Below are 17612 nucleotides of genomic sequence, written 5' to 3'. Positions count from 1 at the left end.
TTGCTCTGTATCTAATCCCGTGCTGTACATAGAATCATAGAATCACAGTGCAGAAAGAGGCCACTGGGCCCATCGAGTCTGCACCAACCACAATCCCACCCAGGCCCTACCCTCACATATTTACCCACTAATCCCTCTAACCTACACATCTCAGGACACTCAGGGGCAATTCTAGCATGGCCAATCAACCTAACCCGCACATCTTTGCACCTGTCCTGGGAGTGATTGATGGGGACAGTGTAGAGGGAGCTTTACTCTGTATCTAACCCCGTGCTGTACCTGTCCTGGGAGTGTTTGATGGGGGACAGTGTAGAGGGAGCTTTACTCTGTATCTAACCCCGTGCTGTACCTGTCCTGGGAGTGTTTGATGGGGACAGTGTAGAGGGAGCTTTACTCTGTATCTAACCCGTGCTGTACCTGTCCTGGGAGTGTTTGATGGGGACAGTGTAGAGGGAGCTTTACTCTGTATCTAACCCCGTGCTGTACTTGTCCTGGGAGTGTTTGATGGGGACAGTGTAGAGGGAGCTTTACTCTGTATCTAACCCGTGCTGTACTTGTCCTGGGAGTGTTTGATGGGGACAGTGTAGAGGGAGCTTTACTCTGTATCTAACCCCGTGCTGTACCTGTCCTGGGAGTGTTTGATGGGGACAGTGTAGAGGGAGCTTTACTCTGTATCTAACCCCGTGCTGTACCTGTCATGGGAGTGTTTGATGGGGAGAGTGCAGAGGGAGCTTTACTCTGTATCTAACCCCGTGCTGTATTGGTCCTGGGAGTGTTTGATGGGGACAGTGTAGAGGGAGCTTTACTCTGTATCTAACCCCGTGCTGTACCTGTCCTGGGAGTTTTTGATGGGGAGAGTGCACAGGGAGCTTTACTCTGTATCTAACCCCGTGCTGTACCTGTCATGGGAGTGTTTGATGGGGAGAGTGCAGAGGGAGCTTTACTGTGTATCTAACCCCGTGCTGTACCTGTCCTGGGAGTGTTTGATGAGGACAGTGTAGAGGGAGCTTTACTCTGTATCTAACCCGTGCTGTACTTGTCCTGGGAGTGTTTGATGGGGACAGTGTAGAGGGAGCTTTACTCTGTATCTAACCCCGTGCTGTACCTGTCCTGGGAGTGTTTGATGGGGACAGTGTAGAGGGAGCTTTACCCTGTATCTAACCCCATGCTGTACCTGTCCTGGGAGTGTTTGATGGGGAGAGTGCAGAGGGAGCTTTACTCTGTATCTAACCCCGTGCTGTATTGGTCCTGGGAGTGTTTGATGGGGACAGTGTAGAGGGAGCTTTACTCTGTATCTAACCCCGTGCTGTACCTGTCCTGGGAGTGTTTGATGGGGACAGTGTAGAGGGAGCTTTACTCTGTATCTAACCCCGTGCTGTATTGGTCCTGGGAGTGTTTGATGGGGACAGTGTAGAGGGAGCTTTACTCTGTATCTAACCCCGTGCTGTACTTGTCCTGGGAGTGTTTGATGGGGCCAGTGTAGAGGGAGCTTTACTCTGTATCTAACCCGTCCTGTACTTGTCCTGGGAGTGTTTGATGGGGACAGTGTAGAGGGAGCTTTACTCTGTATCTAACCCCGTGCTGTACCTGTCCTGGGAGTGTTTGATGGGGAGAGTGCAGAGGGAGCTTTACTCTGTATCTAACCCCGTGCTGTATTGGTCCTGGGAGTGTTTGATGGGGACAGTGTAGAGGGAGCTTTACTCTGTATCTAACCCCGTGCTGTACCTGTCCTGGGAGTTTTTGATGGGGAGAGTGCACAGGGAGCTTTACTCTGTATCTAACCCCGTGCTGTGCCTGTCATGGGAGTGTTTGATGGGGAGGGTGCAGAGGGAGCTTTACTGTGTATCTAACCCCGTGCTGTACCTGTCCTGGGAGTGTTTGATGAGGACAGTGTAGAGGGAGCTTTACTCTGTATCTAACCCCGTGCTGTACCTGTCCTGGGAGTGTTTGATGGGGACAGTGTAGAGGGAGCTAAACACTGTATCTAACCCCGTGCTGTACCTGTCCTGGGAGTGTTTGATGGGGGACAGTGTAGAGGGAGCTTTACTCTGTATCTCACCCCGTGCTGTACCTGTCCTGGGAGTGTTTGATGGGGGACAGTGTAGACGGAGCTTTACTCTGTATCTAACCCCGTGCTTTACCTGTCCTGGGAGTGTTTGATGGAGAGAGTGCAGAGGGAGCTTTACTCTGTATCTAACCCCGTGCTGTATTGGTCCTGGGAGTGTTTGATGGGGACAGTGTAGAGGGAGCTTTACTCTGTATCTAACCCCGTGCTGTACCTGTCCTGGGAGTGTTTGATGGGGATTATGTAGAGGGAGCTTTACTCTGTATCTAACCCCGTGCTGTACCTGTCCTGTGAGTGTTTGATGGGGACAGTGTAGAGGGAGCTTTACTGTGTATCTATCCCCGTGCTGTACCTGTCCTGGGAGTGTTTGATGGGGATTATGTAGAGGGAGCTTTACTCTGTATCGAACCCCGTGCTGTATCTGTCCTGGGAGTGTTTGATGGGGATTATGTAGAGGGAGCTTTACTCTGTATCTGGTCACCGTCTGTGGGAATATCACCTACCTGAGGGGCTCGAGTGGAACATCGTTTTTCTGAGTGTGTTTATGTTGCAAATATGATATAAATGGGAATTGTTACAAGCTCACTGTTCATGGGCTTTTTGAAACCAAAACAAAATTCAGTCAGAATTAGGTGAAAGGTGAATGCTTCCCGCTTTGCAGGGAGTTTAATACAAATGCTGTTTTTCTCTCTGTTCCTTTGTTATTTCAACGTCTCAATTTTTTGGGACATTTTAGAAGACGCATTGAGGTAACTCGGTGTTGCAGACAGTTCCAGACAGGGACAGAATTTCAGAAAATATTCGATACAATGCCACGCAAGGAACTTGCGAGAAAATTTTTTAGCTCACGGAATAAAGGGGACAGTAAGAATGTGGATACAAAAGTATCAGAAGCAGTTTTGTCACGATAACTGGATACTCTTTCGGGATGGAGGAAAGTTTTTTTGGTGGCGTTCCTGAGGGCTGTGTTTTTGAGACCCCCTGCTTCCCCTGACTGTGTTTTAATGATTTGGATTTTGGAGTCCAAGGGGGACAATTTCACAATTCCAGGCTGACACTAAACTTGGGAATATTGTAAACAGTGAAGAGGACAGTATAGAGTGTCGAGAGGACATAGAGATGGTGGGGGAGTGGGCAGAGAGGAGGCAGATGCAGTTTAATCATTGAAGGTGGTAGGACAGGTGGAGAGAGCAGTTAATAAAGGAAATAGTATCCTGGGCTTTATTAATAGGGGCACAGATCTTTTATTTATTTATTAGTGTCACAAGTAGGCTTACATTAACACTGCAATGAAGTTACTGTGAAAATCCCCCAGTCGCCACACTCCGGTGCCTGTTCGGGTACGCTGAGGGAGAATTTAGCACGGCCAATGCACCCTAACCAGCACATCTTGGGAGGAAACCGGAGCACCTGGAGGAAACCCATGCAGACACGGGGAGAACTCCACAGAGACAGTGACCCAAGCCGGGAATGGAGCCTGGATCCCTGGTGCTGTGAGGCAGCAGCACTAACCCACTGTGCCACTGTGCCGCTGTGCTACCCCAAGAGTACTAGAGCAAGGAGGTTATGCTGAACTTATACAAGACACTAGTTAGACCTCAGCTGGAATATTGTGTCCAGTTCTGGGCGCCACACTATTGGAAGGATGTGAACACATTGGAGAGAGCGCGGAAGAGGTTTACAAGGACGGTTCCTGGGATGAGAAACTTCAGTTCGGAGGATAGATTGGAAGGGCTGTGACTGAAAAGGGGCAGTAAAGAAGGTAAACGGTATGTTGGCCTTCACAGCGAGAGGATTTGAGAATCGGGATAAGGATGTTTTACTGCAATTGTACAGGGCGTTGGTGAGGCCACATCTGGAGTATTGAGTGCAGTTTTGGTCTCCTTATCTGAGGAAGGATGTCCTTGCTATAGAGGGAGCACAGCGAAGGTTTACCAGGCTGATTCCTGGGATGGCAGCTCTGTCATATGAGGAGAGATTAAGTGGGTTAGGATTATATTCACTGGAGTTTAGAAGAGTAAGAGGGGGATCTCACAGAGACTTATAAAATTCTAACAGGGTTAGACAGGGTAGATTCGGAAAGAATGTTCCCAATGGTGGGGGAGTCGTGAACTAGGGGTCATAGTTTGAGGATAAGGGGTAAACCTTTGAGAACTGAGGTGAGGAGAAATTTCTCCACCCAGAGGGTGGTGGAATTCACTCCCACAGAAAGTAGTTGAGGCCAAAACGTTGTGTGAATTGGAACATCCAATTAGATACAGCTCTTGGGGCTAAAGGGATCAAGGGATAGGGGGGAAGCAGGGGATCAGGATGTTGAATTTGATGATCAGTCATGATCATAATGAATGGTGGAGGCTGATTCGAAGGGCCGAATGGCCTCCTCCTGATTCTAGTTTCAATGTTTCGATGTTCTCCTTGGAGAGAAGAAGGTTGAGAGGAGATTCGATCGGGATGTTCCAATTCACAAGGTGTCTGAAGAGAGTGGACGGAGAGGAACAGTTCCCACTCGTAATAGGATCGAGAAGGAGAGGGCACGGATTGAAAGTGAGTTGCAAAGGAAACAAGTGTGATGTGAGAAAGATATTTCTCACCCAGCGAGTGGTTGGATTCTGGAATGTTCTGCCGGGCAGTGTGGTGGAGGCAGGTTCAATCGAGAGGAATTATATGGTGATTGGAATTGAATCAGTGTGCAGGGGGTCCGGGGGAATAGGCAGGAGACACTGAGTCATGAGGCTGCTCGGAGAGCCAGCGCAGACACAGTGGGCTGAACACCTCCTTGTGAGCCAGAACGATTCGAGATTCTTACCCAAGGAGGCAGGTTTCTGACACAACCAATACCATCGGAGAAAGGACAGTGTAATCTTGACTCACTCACCCAGAACTTGCCCATGTTTGGATCACTGGGTCTCCTCATCTCAGCTATTCAGCTGCCAAAGCCATCACACACCGCAATGCAAACTGCTGTCCCGACTCTGTACAACACGCACCATTCTCAACTCAAACTACAGCCTGAACCCTTTCCCATTCATATCCAAATCCCTCCTCACACTCTCTCCATCTCTGTCACCTCCTCCAGCCCCTCCAACCCTCCCTATCTCTGTAACCTCCTCCAGCCCCTACATCCCTCCCTATCTCTGTAACCTCCTCCAGCCCCTCCAACCCTCCCTATCTCTGTAACCTACTCCAGCCCCTACATCCCTTCCTATCTCTGTAACCTCCTCCAGCCCCTCCAACCCTCCCTATCTCTGTAACCTCCTCCAGCCCCTCCAACCCTCCCTATCTCTGTAACCTCCTCCAGCCGCTCCAACCCTCCCTATCTCTGTAACCTCCTCCAGCCCCTACATCCCTTCCTATCTCTGTAACCTCCTCCAGACCCAACAACCCTCCCTATCTCTGTAACCTCCTCCAGCCCCTACATCCCTCCCTATCTCTGTAACCTCCTCCAGTCCCTACACCCCTCCCTATCTCTGTAACCTCCTCCAGCCCCTCCAACCCTCCCCATCTCTGTAACCTCCTCCTGCCCCTACACCCCTCCCTATCTCTGTAACCTCCTCCAGCCGCCACACCCCTCCCTATCTCTGTAACCTCCTCCAGGCCCTACAACCCTCCCTATCTCTGTAACCTCCTCCAGCCCCTCCAATCCTCCCTATCTCTGTAACCTCCTCCAGCCCCTCCAACCCTCCCTATCTCTGTAACCTCCTCCAGCCCCTACACCCCTCCCTATCTCTGTAACCTCCTCCAGCCCCTACACCCCTCCCTATCTCTGTAACCTCCTCCAGCCCCTCCAACCCTCCCTATCTCTGTAACCTCCTCCAGCCCCTCCAACCCTCCCTATCTCTGTAACCTCCTCCAGCCCCTACATCCCTCCCTATCTCTGTAACCTCCTCCAGCCCCTCCAACCCTCCCTATCTCTGTAACCTCCTCCAGCCCCTACACCCCTCCCTATCTCTGTAACCGCCTCCAGCCCCTCTAACCCTCCCCATCTCTGTAACCTCCTCCAGCCCCTCTAACCCTCCCTATCTCTGTAACCCCCTCCAGCCCCTACAACCCTCCCATTCTCTGTAACCTCCTCCAGCTCCTACATCCCTCCTTATTTCTGTAACCTCCTCCAGCCCCTACATCCCTCCTTATTTCTGTAACCTCCTCCAGCCCCTACATCCCTCCCTATCTCTGCAACCCCCTCCAGCCCCAACACCCCTCCCTATCTCTGTAACCTCCTCCAGCCCCTACACCCCTCCCTATCTCTGTAACCTCCTCCAGCCCCTACACCCCTCCCTATCTCTGTAACCTCCTCCAGCCCCTACAACCCTCCGAGGTCTCTGCGCTCCTCCAATTCTGACCTCTTAAGCAACCCCCGATTCCCATCACTCCGCCATTGGCGGTCGTGACTCCAGCTGCCTGGAAGGGTCCTAAGCTCTGGAATTCCCTCCCGAAACCTCTCCACCTCTCACTCGCTCCTCCTTTAAGATGCTCCTTAAAAACCGACTCCTTTGCCCGAGTTTCTGGTCGCCCCCTGATCCTAACATCTCCCCCGTGGCGCAGGGTCAGATGTTTTGTGATGACTGATGTAAGTTGTTACATAAATGTAAGTTGTTGTTGTGTTACAAGGCCTCGCACGCCTCATGTGGCCCCTGTAGTCTTCTGGAGAAAACACTTGCTCTCTGTGGCTTCTCTGAACTGAAGGTGCAGATTAATTTTCATTTGAAAGACTGATTGATGGTGGAGCTTGCTGGGTGTGAGTCTGTCATTGCTATCGCTGGCACTGGCCAGCAGGTGGTGGTGTCGCTCCACTCGCTTTCCATCCTTTCCCATTCTCTCATCCGCAGAGATCATTCCCCCAACATTGAGAAACACATTTGTCCCATGGCACCTTCGACAGGGCGGCACTCCCTCAGAACTGACCCTCTGACAGGGCGGCACTCCCTCAGAACTGACACTCTGACAGTGCAGCGCTCCCTCCGCACTGACCCTCTGACAGTGCGGCACTCCCTCAGTACTGACCCTCTGACAGTGCAGCGCTCCCTCCGCACTGACCCTCTGATAGTGCAGCACTCCCTCAGTACTGACCCTCTGACGGTGCAGCACTCCCTCAGTACTGACCCTCTGACAGTGCGGCACTCCCTCAGTACTGACCCTCTGACAGTGCGGCACTCCCTCAGTACTGACCCTCTGACAGTGCGGCACTCCCTCAACACTGACCCTCTGACAGTGCGGCACTCCCTCAGTACTGACCCTCTGACAGTGCGGCACTCTCTCAGTACTGACCCTCTGACAGTGCGGCACTCCCTCAGTACTGACCCTCTGGACAGTGCGGCACTCCCTCAGTACTGACCCTCTGACAGTGCGGCACTCCCTCAGTACTGACCCTCTGACAGTGCGGCACTCCCTCAGCACTGACCCTCTGACAGTGCAGCACTCCCTCAGTACTGACCCTCTGACAGTGCGGCACTCCCTCAGTACTGACCCTCTGGACAGTGCGGCACTCCCTCAGTACTGACCCTCTGGACAGTGCGGCACTCCCTCAGTACTGACCCTCTGACAGTGCGGCACTCCCTCAGTACTGACCCTCTGGACAGTGCGGCACTCCCTCAGTACTGACCCTCTGGACAGTGCGGCACTCCCTCAGTACTGACCCTCTGACAGTGCGGCACTCCCTCAGTACTGACCCTCTGACAGTGCGGCACTCCCTCAGCACTGACCCTCTGACAGTGCAGCACTCCCTCAGTACTAACCCTCTGACAGTGCGGCACTCCCTCAGTACTGACCCTCTGACAGTGCAGCACTCCCTCAGAACTGACCCTCTGACAGTGCGGCACTCCCTCAGTACTGACTCTCTGACAGTGCAGCACTCCCTCAGAACTGACCCTCTGACAGGGCGGCACTCCCTCAGAACTGACACTCTGACAGTGCAGCGCTCCCTCCGCACTGACCCTCTGACAGTGCGGCACTCCCTCAGTACTGACCCTCTGACAGTGCAGCGCTCCCTCCGCACTGACCCTCTGATAGTGCAGCACTCCCTCAGTACTGACCCTCTGACGGTGCAGCACTCCCTCAGTACTGACCCTCTGACAGTGCGGCACTCCCTCAGTACTGACCCTCTGACAGTGCGGCACTCCCTCAGTAATGACCCTCTGACAGTGCGGCACTCCCTCAGCACTGACCCTCTGACAGTGCGGCACTCCCTCAGTACTGACCCTCTGACAGTGCGGCACTCCCTCAGCACTGACCCTCTGACAGTGCGGCACTCCCTCAGCACTGACCCTCTGACAGTGCGGCACTCCCTCAGCACTGACCCTCTGACAGTGCGGCACTCCCTCAGCACTGACCCTCTGACAGTGCGGCACTCCCTCAGCACTGACCCTCTGACAGTGTGGCACTCCCTCAGTACTGACCCTCTGACAGTGTGGCACTCCCTCAGTACTGACCCTCTGACAGTGCGGCACTCCCTCAGTACTGACCCTCTGACAGTGCAGCACTCCCTCAGTCCTGACCCTCTGACAGTGCGGCACTCCCTCAGTCCTGACCCTCTGACAGTGCGGCACTCCCTCAGCACTGACCCTCTGACAGTGCGGCACTCCCTCAGTACTGACCCTCTGACAGTGCGGCACTCCCTCAGTACTGACCCTCTGACAGTGTGGCACTCCCTCAGTACTGACCCTCTGACAGTGCAGCACTCCCTCAGCACTGACCCTCTGACAGTGCGACACTCCCTCAGCACTGACCCTCTGACAGTGCAGCACTCCCTCAGCACTGACCCTCTGACAGTGCGGCACTCCCTCAGTACTGACCCTCTGACAGTTCCTCCTCCAGCCCCTGATCTCTCCCTATTCCGTAATCAGCTTCTCTGAACCAGGGTTAGGGAGTGGTCTGGAAGTTAGTTTGTGAATTGTCTGGAACCTGAAATAATTGACACTTGTGCAAAAGATTTTTATTTTACATTTGTGCAAAAATATACTCAGTACAGCCAACTCACATTGCTGAGCGGAGAGTTATCCCTCTCCTGGTGACATTTGATCAACACACAGGCCTCTGATCTAAATAGTGTCTGCTTTTTATGCCTCTGTTGTACACAGGCCTCATGTTTGCACAGGCCTTGGGCTGCACAGGCCTCGGGCTTCAGGGATGGCAGTTCAGGCAGTATGCTGCATCTCCTGTGGGATGTATGTGGTGAGGAAATCCAGTAGTGTTTCAGGAGATTTTAGTTGTAAGAAGTGCATTAGATTGCAGCTTCTGGAGGAGCGTGTAAAGGAGCTGGAGGGGGAGGTAGAGGAACTCCGCATAATTCGGGAGGCGGAGGTGGAAGTTGATAGGAGTTATAGAGAAATAGTAACTCCTAGAAATGAGGCTTGGGTCAATGCCAGGAGGAGGGGTAAGAAGCAATCGGGAAGACAATCCCCTGGGGCGGTTCCCCTCCATAATAGGTTTTCGGTGCTGGAGGCTACAGTTGAGGAGGAATCAACTGAGCATAGAGAGCAGATCTCTGGGGGTGAGCCGAGTGAGAAAGCTCAGGTGGTTAGGGGCTGTAAAAGACTGGGCCTTGTGATTGGGGACTCCACAATTAAGGGGACAGATAGGAGGGTCGGAACTAAAGGTAGGGACTCAGGGTTGGTGTGTTGCCTACCAGGGGCTGGGGTCCGGGATGTGTCTGACAGGGTATTCAGGACTCTTAGGGGGGAGGGAGATAAACCACAAGTTATTGTACATGTGGGGACACACGACATAGGGAGGATAGGGGAAGGGGATATTAGGCAGGGATTTATGGAGTTGGGGTGGAAACTAAAGGCCAAGACTGACAGAGTGGTTATCTCTGGACTCTTGCCTGTACCACGGGATAGTTTAGAGAGGAATAGGGAGAGGGAAGGTTTGAATTCATGGCTGAGGGGATGGTGCAGGAGGGAGGGGTTCAGGTACTTAAGCAATTGGGGCTCGTACTGGAGAAGGTGTGACCTCTATGAGAAGGATGGTCTACACCTTAATCAGAAGGGGACCAATATCCTGGGGGGTAAATTTGCTAAGGCCATGCAGGGAGGTTTAAACTGATTCGGGGGGGGGGAGGGATCCTGAGTAGTGGGGCTGAAAGTGAGGGATGCATGGATGGGGACTGCAATGCACGGCATTGCAGAGGTGGGGTGGAGCAGGGTTTGAAATGTGTATACTTCAATGCCAGGAGTATTCGCAATAAAGTGGGTGAACTTGCAGCGTGGATCAGTACCTGGGACTTCGATGTTGTGGCTATTTCAGAGACATGGATAGAGCAGGGGCAGGAATGGATGCTGCAGGTCCCGGGGTTCAAATGTTTTAGTCGAAGTAGGGAAGGAGGTAGAAGAGGGGGAGGGGTAGCATTATTGGTCAGAGATTGTATCACAGTGTCAGAGAGGAGGTTTGATGAGGACTTATCTGTTGAGGTAGTATGGGCGGAGATTAGAAATAGGAGAGGAGAGGTCACCCTGTTGGGAGTCTTTTATAGACCTCCTAAAAGTTCTAGAGAGGTTGAGGAAAGGATTGCGGAGTCAATCCTGCTTAGGAGTGAAAGTAATAGGGCAATTGTTATGGGGGATTTTAACTTGACTAATATTGACTGGAATTGTTATAGCTCTAGCTCGTTAGAGGGGTCAGTTTTTGTTCAAAGCGTGCAGGAAGGTTTTTTGACTCAGTATGTAGACAGGCCAACTAGAGGTGAGGCTATATTGGATCTGGTGCTGGGAAATGAGCCAGACCAGGTGCTAGACTTGGAAGTTGGTGTGCATTTTGGTGATAGTGACCACAATTCGGTTACGTTCACCTTAGTGATGGAAAGGGATAGGCATGAACCTCGGGCCAGTGGTTTTAGCTGGGGGAAGGGTAATTATGAGGCTATTAGGAGAGAATTAGGAAACATAGGTTGGACTAGGAGATTACAGGGACTGGGAACGTCCGACATGTGGAGTTTTTTCAAGGAGCAGCTACTGCGAGTCTGTGATAGGTATGTCCCTGTCAGGCAAGGAGGAATTGGTAGGGCTAGGGAACCGTGGTGCACCAAAAAAGTTTCTTTGTTGGTTAAAAAGAAAAAGGAGGCTTATGTTCGGATGAGACGTGAGCACTCGGGTAGTGCACTAGAAAGCTTTAGATTGGCTAAGAGGGAGTTGAAGAGCGAGCTTAGAAGGGCTAAAAGGGGACATGAGAAGACTTTGGCGGATAGGGTTAAAGAGAATCCTAAGGCGTTCTATAGGTATGTCAAGAACAGAAGGTTGGTTAGGGCAAGTTTAGGGCCAGTTATAGATGGCAGAGGGAAGTTATGTGTGGAACCGGAGGAGATTGGTGAAGCATTGAACCAATATTTCTCTTCGGTGTTCACGCAAGGGGACATGAATATAGCTGAGGAGGACACTGGGTTGCAAGGGAGTAGAATAGACAGTATTACAGTTGATAAGGAGGATGTGCAGGATATTCTGGAGGGTCTGAAAATAGATAAATCCCCTGGTCCGGATGGGATTTATCCAAGGATTCTCTGGGAGGCAAGAGAAGTGATTGCAGAGCCTCTGGCTCTGATCTTCAGGTCGTCGTTGGCCTCTGGTATAGTACCAGAAGATTGGAGGTTAGCGAATGTTGTCCCATTGTTTAAGAAGGGGAACAGAGACTTCCCCGGGAATTATAGACCGGTGAGTCTCACTTCTGTTGTCGGCAAGATGTTGGAAAAAATTATAAGGGATAGGATTTATAGTTATTTGGAGAGTAATGAATTGATAGGTGATAGTCAGCATGGTTTTGTGGCAGGTAGGTCGTGCCTTACTAACCTTATTGAGTTTTTTGAGAAAGTGACCAAGGAGGTGGATGGGGGCAAGGCAGTGGACGTGGTATATATGGATTTTAGTAAGGCGTTTGATAAGGTTCACCATGGTAGGCTTCTGCAGAAAATGCAGATGTATGGGATTGGGGGTGATCTAGGAAATTGGATCAGGAATTGGCTAGCGGATAGGAAACAGAGGGTGGTGGTTGATAGTAAATATTCATCATGGAGTGCGGTTACAAGTGGTGTACCTCAGGGATCTGTTTTGGGGCCACTGCTGTTTGTAATATTTATTAATGATCTGGATGAGGGTATAGTTGGGTGGATTAGCAAATTTGCTGATGACACCAAAGTCGGTGGTGTGGTAGACAGTGAGGAAGGGTGTCGTAGTCTGCAGGAAGACTTAGACAGGTTGCAAAGTTGGGCCGAGAGGTGGCGGATGGAGTTTAATGCGGAGAAGTGTGAGGTAATTCACTTTGGTAGGAATAACAGATGTGTTGAGTATAGGGCTAACGGGAGGACTTTGAATAGTGTGGAGGAGCAGAGGGATCTAGGTGTATGTGTGCATAGATCCCTGAAAGTTGGGAATCAAGTAGATAAGGTTGTTAAGAAGGCATATGGTGTCTTGGCGTTTATTGGTAGGGGGATTGAATTTAGGAGTCGTAGCGTTATGTTGCAACTGTACACAACTCTGGTGCGGCCGCACTTGGAGTACTGTGTGCAGTTCTGGTCCCCACATTACAGGAAGGATGTGGAGGCTTTGGAGAGGGTGCAGAGGAGGTTTACCAGGATGTTGCCTGGTATGGAGGGGAGATCCTATGAGGAGAGGCTGAGGGATTTGGGATTGTTTTCGCTGGAAAGGCGGCGGCTAAGAGGGGATCTTATTGAAACATATAAGATGATTAGAGGTTTAGATAGGGTGGATAGTGATAGCCTTTTTCCTCTGATGGAGAAATCCAGCACGAGGGGGCATGGCTTTAAATTGAGGGGGGGTAGTTATAGAACCGATGTCAGGGGTAGGTTCTTTACCCAGAGGGTGGTGAGGGATTGGAATGCCCTGCCAGCATCAGTAGTAAATGCGCCTAGTTTGGGGGCGTTTAAGAGATCCGTAGATAGGTTCATGGACGAAAAGAAATTGGTTTAGGTTGGAGGGTCACAGTTTTTTTTTAACTGGTCGGTGCAACATCGTGGGCCGAAGGGCCTGTTCTGCGCTGTAATGTTCTATGTTCTATGTTCTATACACAGGCCTCAGGCCTACACAGGCCTTGGGCTACACAGGTCTCAGGCCTACACAGGCCTCGGGCCTACACAGGCCTCAGGCCTACACAGGCCTTGGGCTACACAGGTCTCAGGCCTATACAGCCTTCGGCACTGCACAGGCCTCGGGCCTACACAGGCCTCGTGCCTACAGAGCCCTCGGGCCTACACAGCCCTCGTGCCTACAGAGCCCTCGGGCCTACACAGCCCTCGGGCCTACACAGCCCTCGTGCCTACAGAGCCCTCGGGCCTACACAGCCCTCGTGCCTACAGAGCCCTCGGGCCTGTACAAGCCTCAGGTCTATGCAATCCTCAGTCCTCCACAGCCCTCGGGCCTACACAGGCCTCGAGCCTACACAGCCCTCGTGCCTACAGAGCTCTCGGGCCTACACAGCCCTTGGGCCTACAGAGCTCTGGGGCCTACAGAGCCCTCGGGCCTGTACAAGCCTCAGGTCTATGCAATCCTCAGTCCTCCACAGCCCTCGGGCCTACACAGTCCTTGGGCCTACGCAGCTCTCAGGCCTACACAAGTTCAGGCCTACGCAATCCTCAGGTCTACACAGCTCTCAGACCTACACAGGCCTCGGGCCTGCACAGGCCACAGGTCACCTGACAGGGGTAAGTTTTTCACTCAGAGGGTGGTGGGTGAGTGGAATCGGCTGACGTCGGTGGTGGTGGAGGCAAACTCGTTGGGGTCTTTTAAGAGACTTCTGGATGAGTACATGGGATTTAATGGGATTGAGGGCTATAGATAGGCCTAGAGGTGGGGATGTGATCGGCGCAACTTGTGGGCCGAAGGGCCTGTTTGTGCTGTGGCTTTCTATGTTCTATGTTCTAACCTGGGCTCAGAAAAGCAGCAGGAATGCAGGATTTCAGGACAGGAATGACGGTGGGAGGGTATGTGGGGGCGGTGGGGGGGGGACGAGGGGGTGGGAACAGAGGTAGTTGATGGAGGTAGTGTTGTGGGAAGAGCCTGGGGTTTTCACTGTGGGGGAGCGGGTGGGGGCGGCGGGGGTGTGTGGAGGACACAGAGGTAATAGTGAATTGCGAGAGGCAGAGGGACAGTGTTTCTGTGTGGATATTGAGAACATCTCTACGCTCAGTGGGCAGTTAGCTGTACCTTTGTAGTTAAAAAATAGCTTATAAAATTAGTTTATGTGCATTGTAAACAGAAGCACAATAGTGTGCAGCATACTACGATAGCAGCAATGTTAGCTTTGTAAAATTGTAAACTAGCTAACAAAGTTAGAATTGAAAAAATCTGTTCCCAGCTAACGGAAGGAGTTGTTGACACAGTCACGGTATCTGACCCAGTTGGTGAGCGTGTCCCAGTGCTGTTCCTGACTCACTGACTCCCCCGTCTCCTGGTGAGGTAGGTGCAGCTGGGGAAAGAGGATTCACCGGTCAGACCCGTGCCTTAATATATCTCGATGCCAACACGGTGCCCGTCTCTCAGAGACGCAGCTGACTCACTGGACCAGAGTGAGATAGGCCGCTCCCCCCGTGCCCCCCCCCCCTCCTCCTCCCGCACCCCCCGCTCCGAGAATTCTCTCTCTGTCTGAAAGCCGGTCTCAGTAATCAGATTGGGATCTGCCCTGACGGCCTTCCAGTGCTCCGACTGCTGCCTCCTTTCGGGAAATTACCCAGCTGCCCTTTACGCACTGGTCAACACGCGACAGCAGTCTTCCTTCGACACGCGCGCGTGCTCCCATTGAACAAGGTGTCACGGTGCGCGGGGGTTGCTTTGCGCTGTCCTGACTCTGTGATGCGTGCACGCAGGAAATTAATCTTTAATTTCATTGGCTGGGCGGTGATATATGCAAAAGAAACTTCTGAAGGGCAAGCAGGCTCTGACTTGCGATGGCTGCCACAGGTCACCTGACAAATGAGCCAACCTCTGGAGGGTCCCAATGTGGCTTACAATTCAGTTGAAGGTTAAAGTTTATTTAGTCGTAGGCTTACGTTACTGTGAGAATCCCCTAGTCGCCACACTCCGGCGCCTGTTCGGGTACACTGAGGGAGAATTTAGCATAGCCAATGCACCCTAACCAGCACGTCTTTCAGACTGTGGTCGGAAACCGGAGCACCCGGAGGAAACCCATAGACAGCGACCCAAGCCGGGAATCGAACCTCGGTCCCTGGCAGGGTGAGGCAGCAGTGCTAACCACTGTGCCACCGTGTTGGGGTTCTGCTAACACAGAACAGAAACCGAACACTGTATATTTACATTTCTTTCCTTGTTACTATTATTAAAAATGTTTAAACTGGACCTTCCGGAACAAAAAGAGTAATTTTCTCAATTGCGGGAGGTGCTTCACCTGGTCCTGCCCGAGTGAGCCACTAACTCACAAACTGCAGCTCTTCAGGTCCATTTCAAACTCAGCTTCAGGGATAACATTTGCATTTGATAAGCCGACCATGCTAGCAGAGTCAGCGAGATCTCCTGAGACAACGGCTTCTCAAACCCCAGCTTTCCAACATAAATGGCCCTCCTTTCAGATATAATGTTCACCAAATCCCAGCCACTGGCTCCACATCGTTACGGAGGTCATTGTTGAGGAGGAAGGTCACCTGACCTGGACGATCGAGCTGTTTCCTGTCACATTCCTGTTGTTCTTCCCCACCCCACAGAGAAGCCGGTTCAGTCCAGGACAGGACATTCAGCCCATCGAACCCCAACTCACCAAACACTTTGTCACCTCTCGCACTCACACATACGTACACCACACACACACACACTCACACACACACTCACACACACTCTCACACACACTCACACACACACTCACACACACTCACACACACTCACACACACTCACACACACACACACTCACACACACACTCACACACACTCACACACACTCACACACACTCACACTCACACACACACTCACACACACTCACACACACTCTCACACACACTCACACACACACGTACACTCACACACACTCTCACACACACACACACACACACACACTCACACACACACTCACACACACACACACTCACACACACACGTACACTCACACACACTCACACACACACACTCTCAAACACACATAGACACACTTTCTCACACACACACACACTCACACACACACTCACACACACTCACTCACAGACACACTCTTTCTCACACACACACACATGCACACTCTCACACACTCACACGCACACACACCACACACACACACACTCACACACTCACACACACCACACACACACACCACACACTCACACACACTCACACACACACACGCACACACTCACACATACGTACACCACACACACTCACACACACTCTCTCACACACACTCACACACACTCACACACACTCTCACACACACACACACTCACACACACACACTCACACATACGTACACCACACACACTCACACACACACTCACACATACGTATACACACACACACACTCACACACACACACTCGCACACACACACACTCACACATACGTACACACACTCACACACACACTCACAGACACACTCTCTCTCACACACTCACACTCACACACACACTCACAGACACACTCTCTCTCACACACACTCACACACACACTCACAGACACACTCTCTCTCACACACTCACACTCACACACACACTCACAGACACACTCTCTCACACACTCACACTCACACACTCACACTCACACACATATAGTTTCTGGAGTGGGGCATTTGTTTGGATAGTGAGGTTTTGAGGCTGTCTCTTATCCGGGTTTGTGTGTTTTTACCCTGGACTGGGCATGTTCCCACACTGCAGCACCGTTAGAGCACACATTCCCCCCTGTTAATCCCCAAAGACAACCTCCCGATTCCCGAGAGAGAGACGCCGGAAGGGGGAACAGGAGCTGACTGCGATGGATGCTGCACAGAGATCTCACCCCATGGGTATCCTCCCCAATGAGCTGTTCGATTGCTTGGATAACACGACAGATCCGCTGTCCCATCATCTTCCCAGAGAAGAATCTCTCTCGGGCTCTGAGAGTGTAGTGAATCACCAGAGAGCTGGAAAAAAACAGGAGCGGGAAACCTTGTCAAACTGGGTTGTCAAAGACTGGGGCCATTCAGCCCCCAGGGGAGTGCGTTCCTATCCATCGAGTTGCCTGCAATCCTTCCTGTTCCTGCACTGTGAAGTCACCCAGTCTAACCACCCCACAGGGCCAATCCTCCACCTCCCACTCCCTTTGATCTGATTCGATTTATTATTGTCACATGTATTGGGATACAGTGAAAAGTATTGTTCCTTGCGCGCTATACAAAGCATACCGTTCATAGAGAAGGAAAGGAGAGGGTGCAGAATGTAGTGTTACAGTCGTAGCTAGGGTGTAGAGAAAGATCAGCTTAATGCGAGGTAGGTCCATTCAAAAGTCTGACAGCAGCAGGGAAGAAGCTGTTCTTGAGTTGGTCGGTGCGTGACCTCAGACTTTTGTATCTTTTACCCGATGGAAGAAGGTGGAAGAGAGAATGTCTGGGGTGCGTGGACTCCTGGATTATGCCGGC

The 17612-nt window shown here is 51.7% G+C and overlaps 1 protein-coding gene and 1 long non-coding RNA gene across 3 annotated transcripts in view; both read right to left on the bottom strand.

Annotated features, from left to right (window-relative positions):
• LOC144508369 (CD276 antigen homolog) overlaps positions 1 to 17612 on the bottom strand; it is a 309505-nt gene that overhangs the window by 120801 nt on the left and 171092 nt on the right. The gene's annotated exons all lie outside the window — the stretch shown is intronic.
• Positions 13407 to 17612, bottom strand: part of LOC144508195 (uncharacterized) — a 9442-nt gene continuing 5236 nt past the window's right edge. Inside the window, exons 2-3 of the long non-coding RNA XR_013500244.1 lie at positions 16994 to 17117; positions 13407 to 14470 (exon numbers count right to left, since the gene is read on the bottom strand). This is a non-coding gene — a long non-coding RNA (uncharacterized LOC144508195). The remainder of the gene's footprint in view (positions 14471 to 16993; positions 17118 to 17612) is intronic.

Source organism: Mustelus asterias, chromosome 20 (genome assembly GCF_964213995.1).
Source record: "Mustelus asterias chromosome 20, sMusAst1.hap1.1, whole genome shotgun sequence".
NCBI lineage: Eukaryota > Metazoa > Chordata > Chondrichthyes > Carcharhiniformes > Triakidae > Mustelus > Mustelus asterias.
This window is presented reverse-complemented; position numbering and strand designations above follow the sequence as displayed.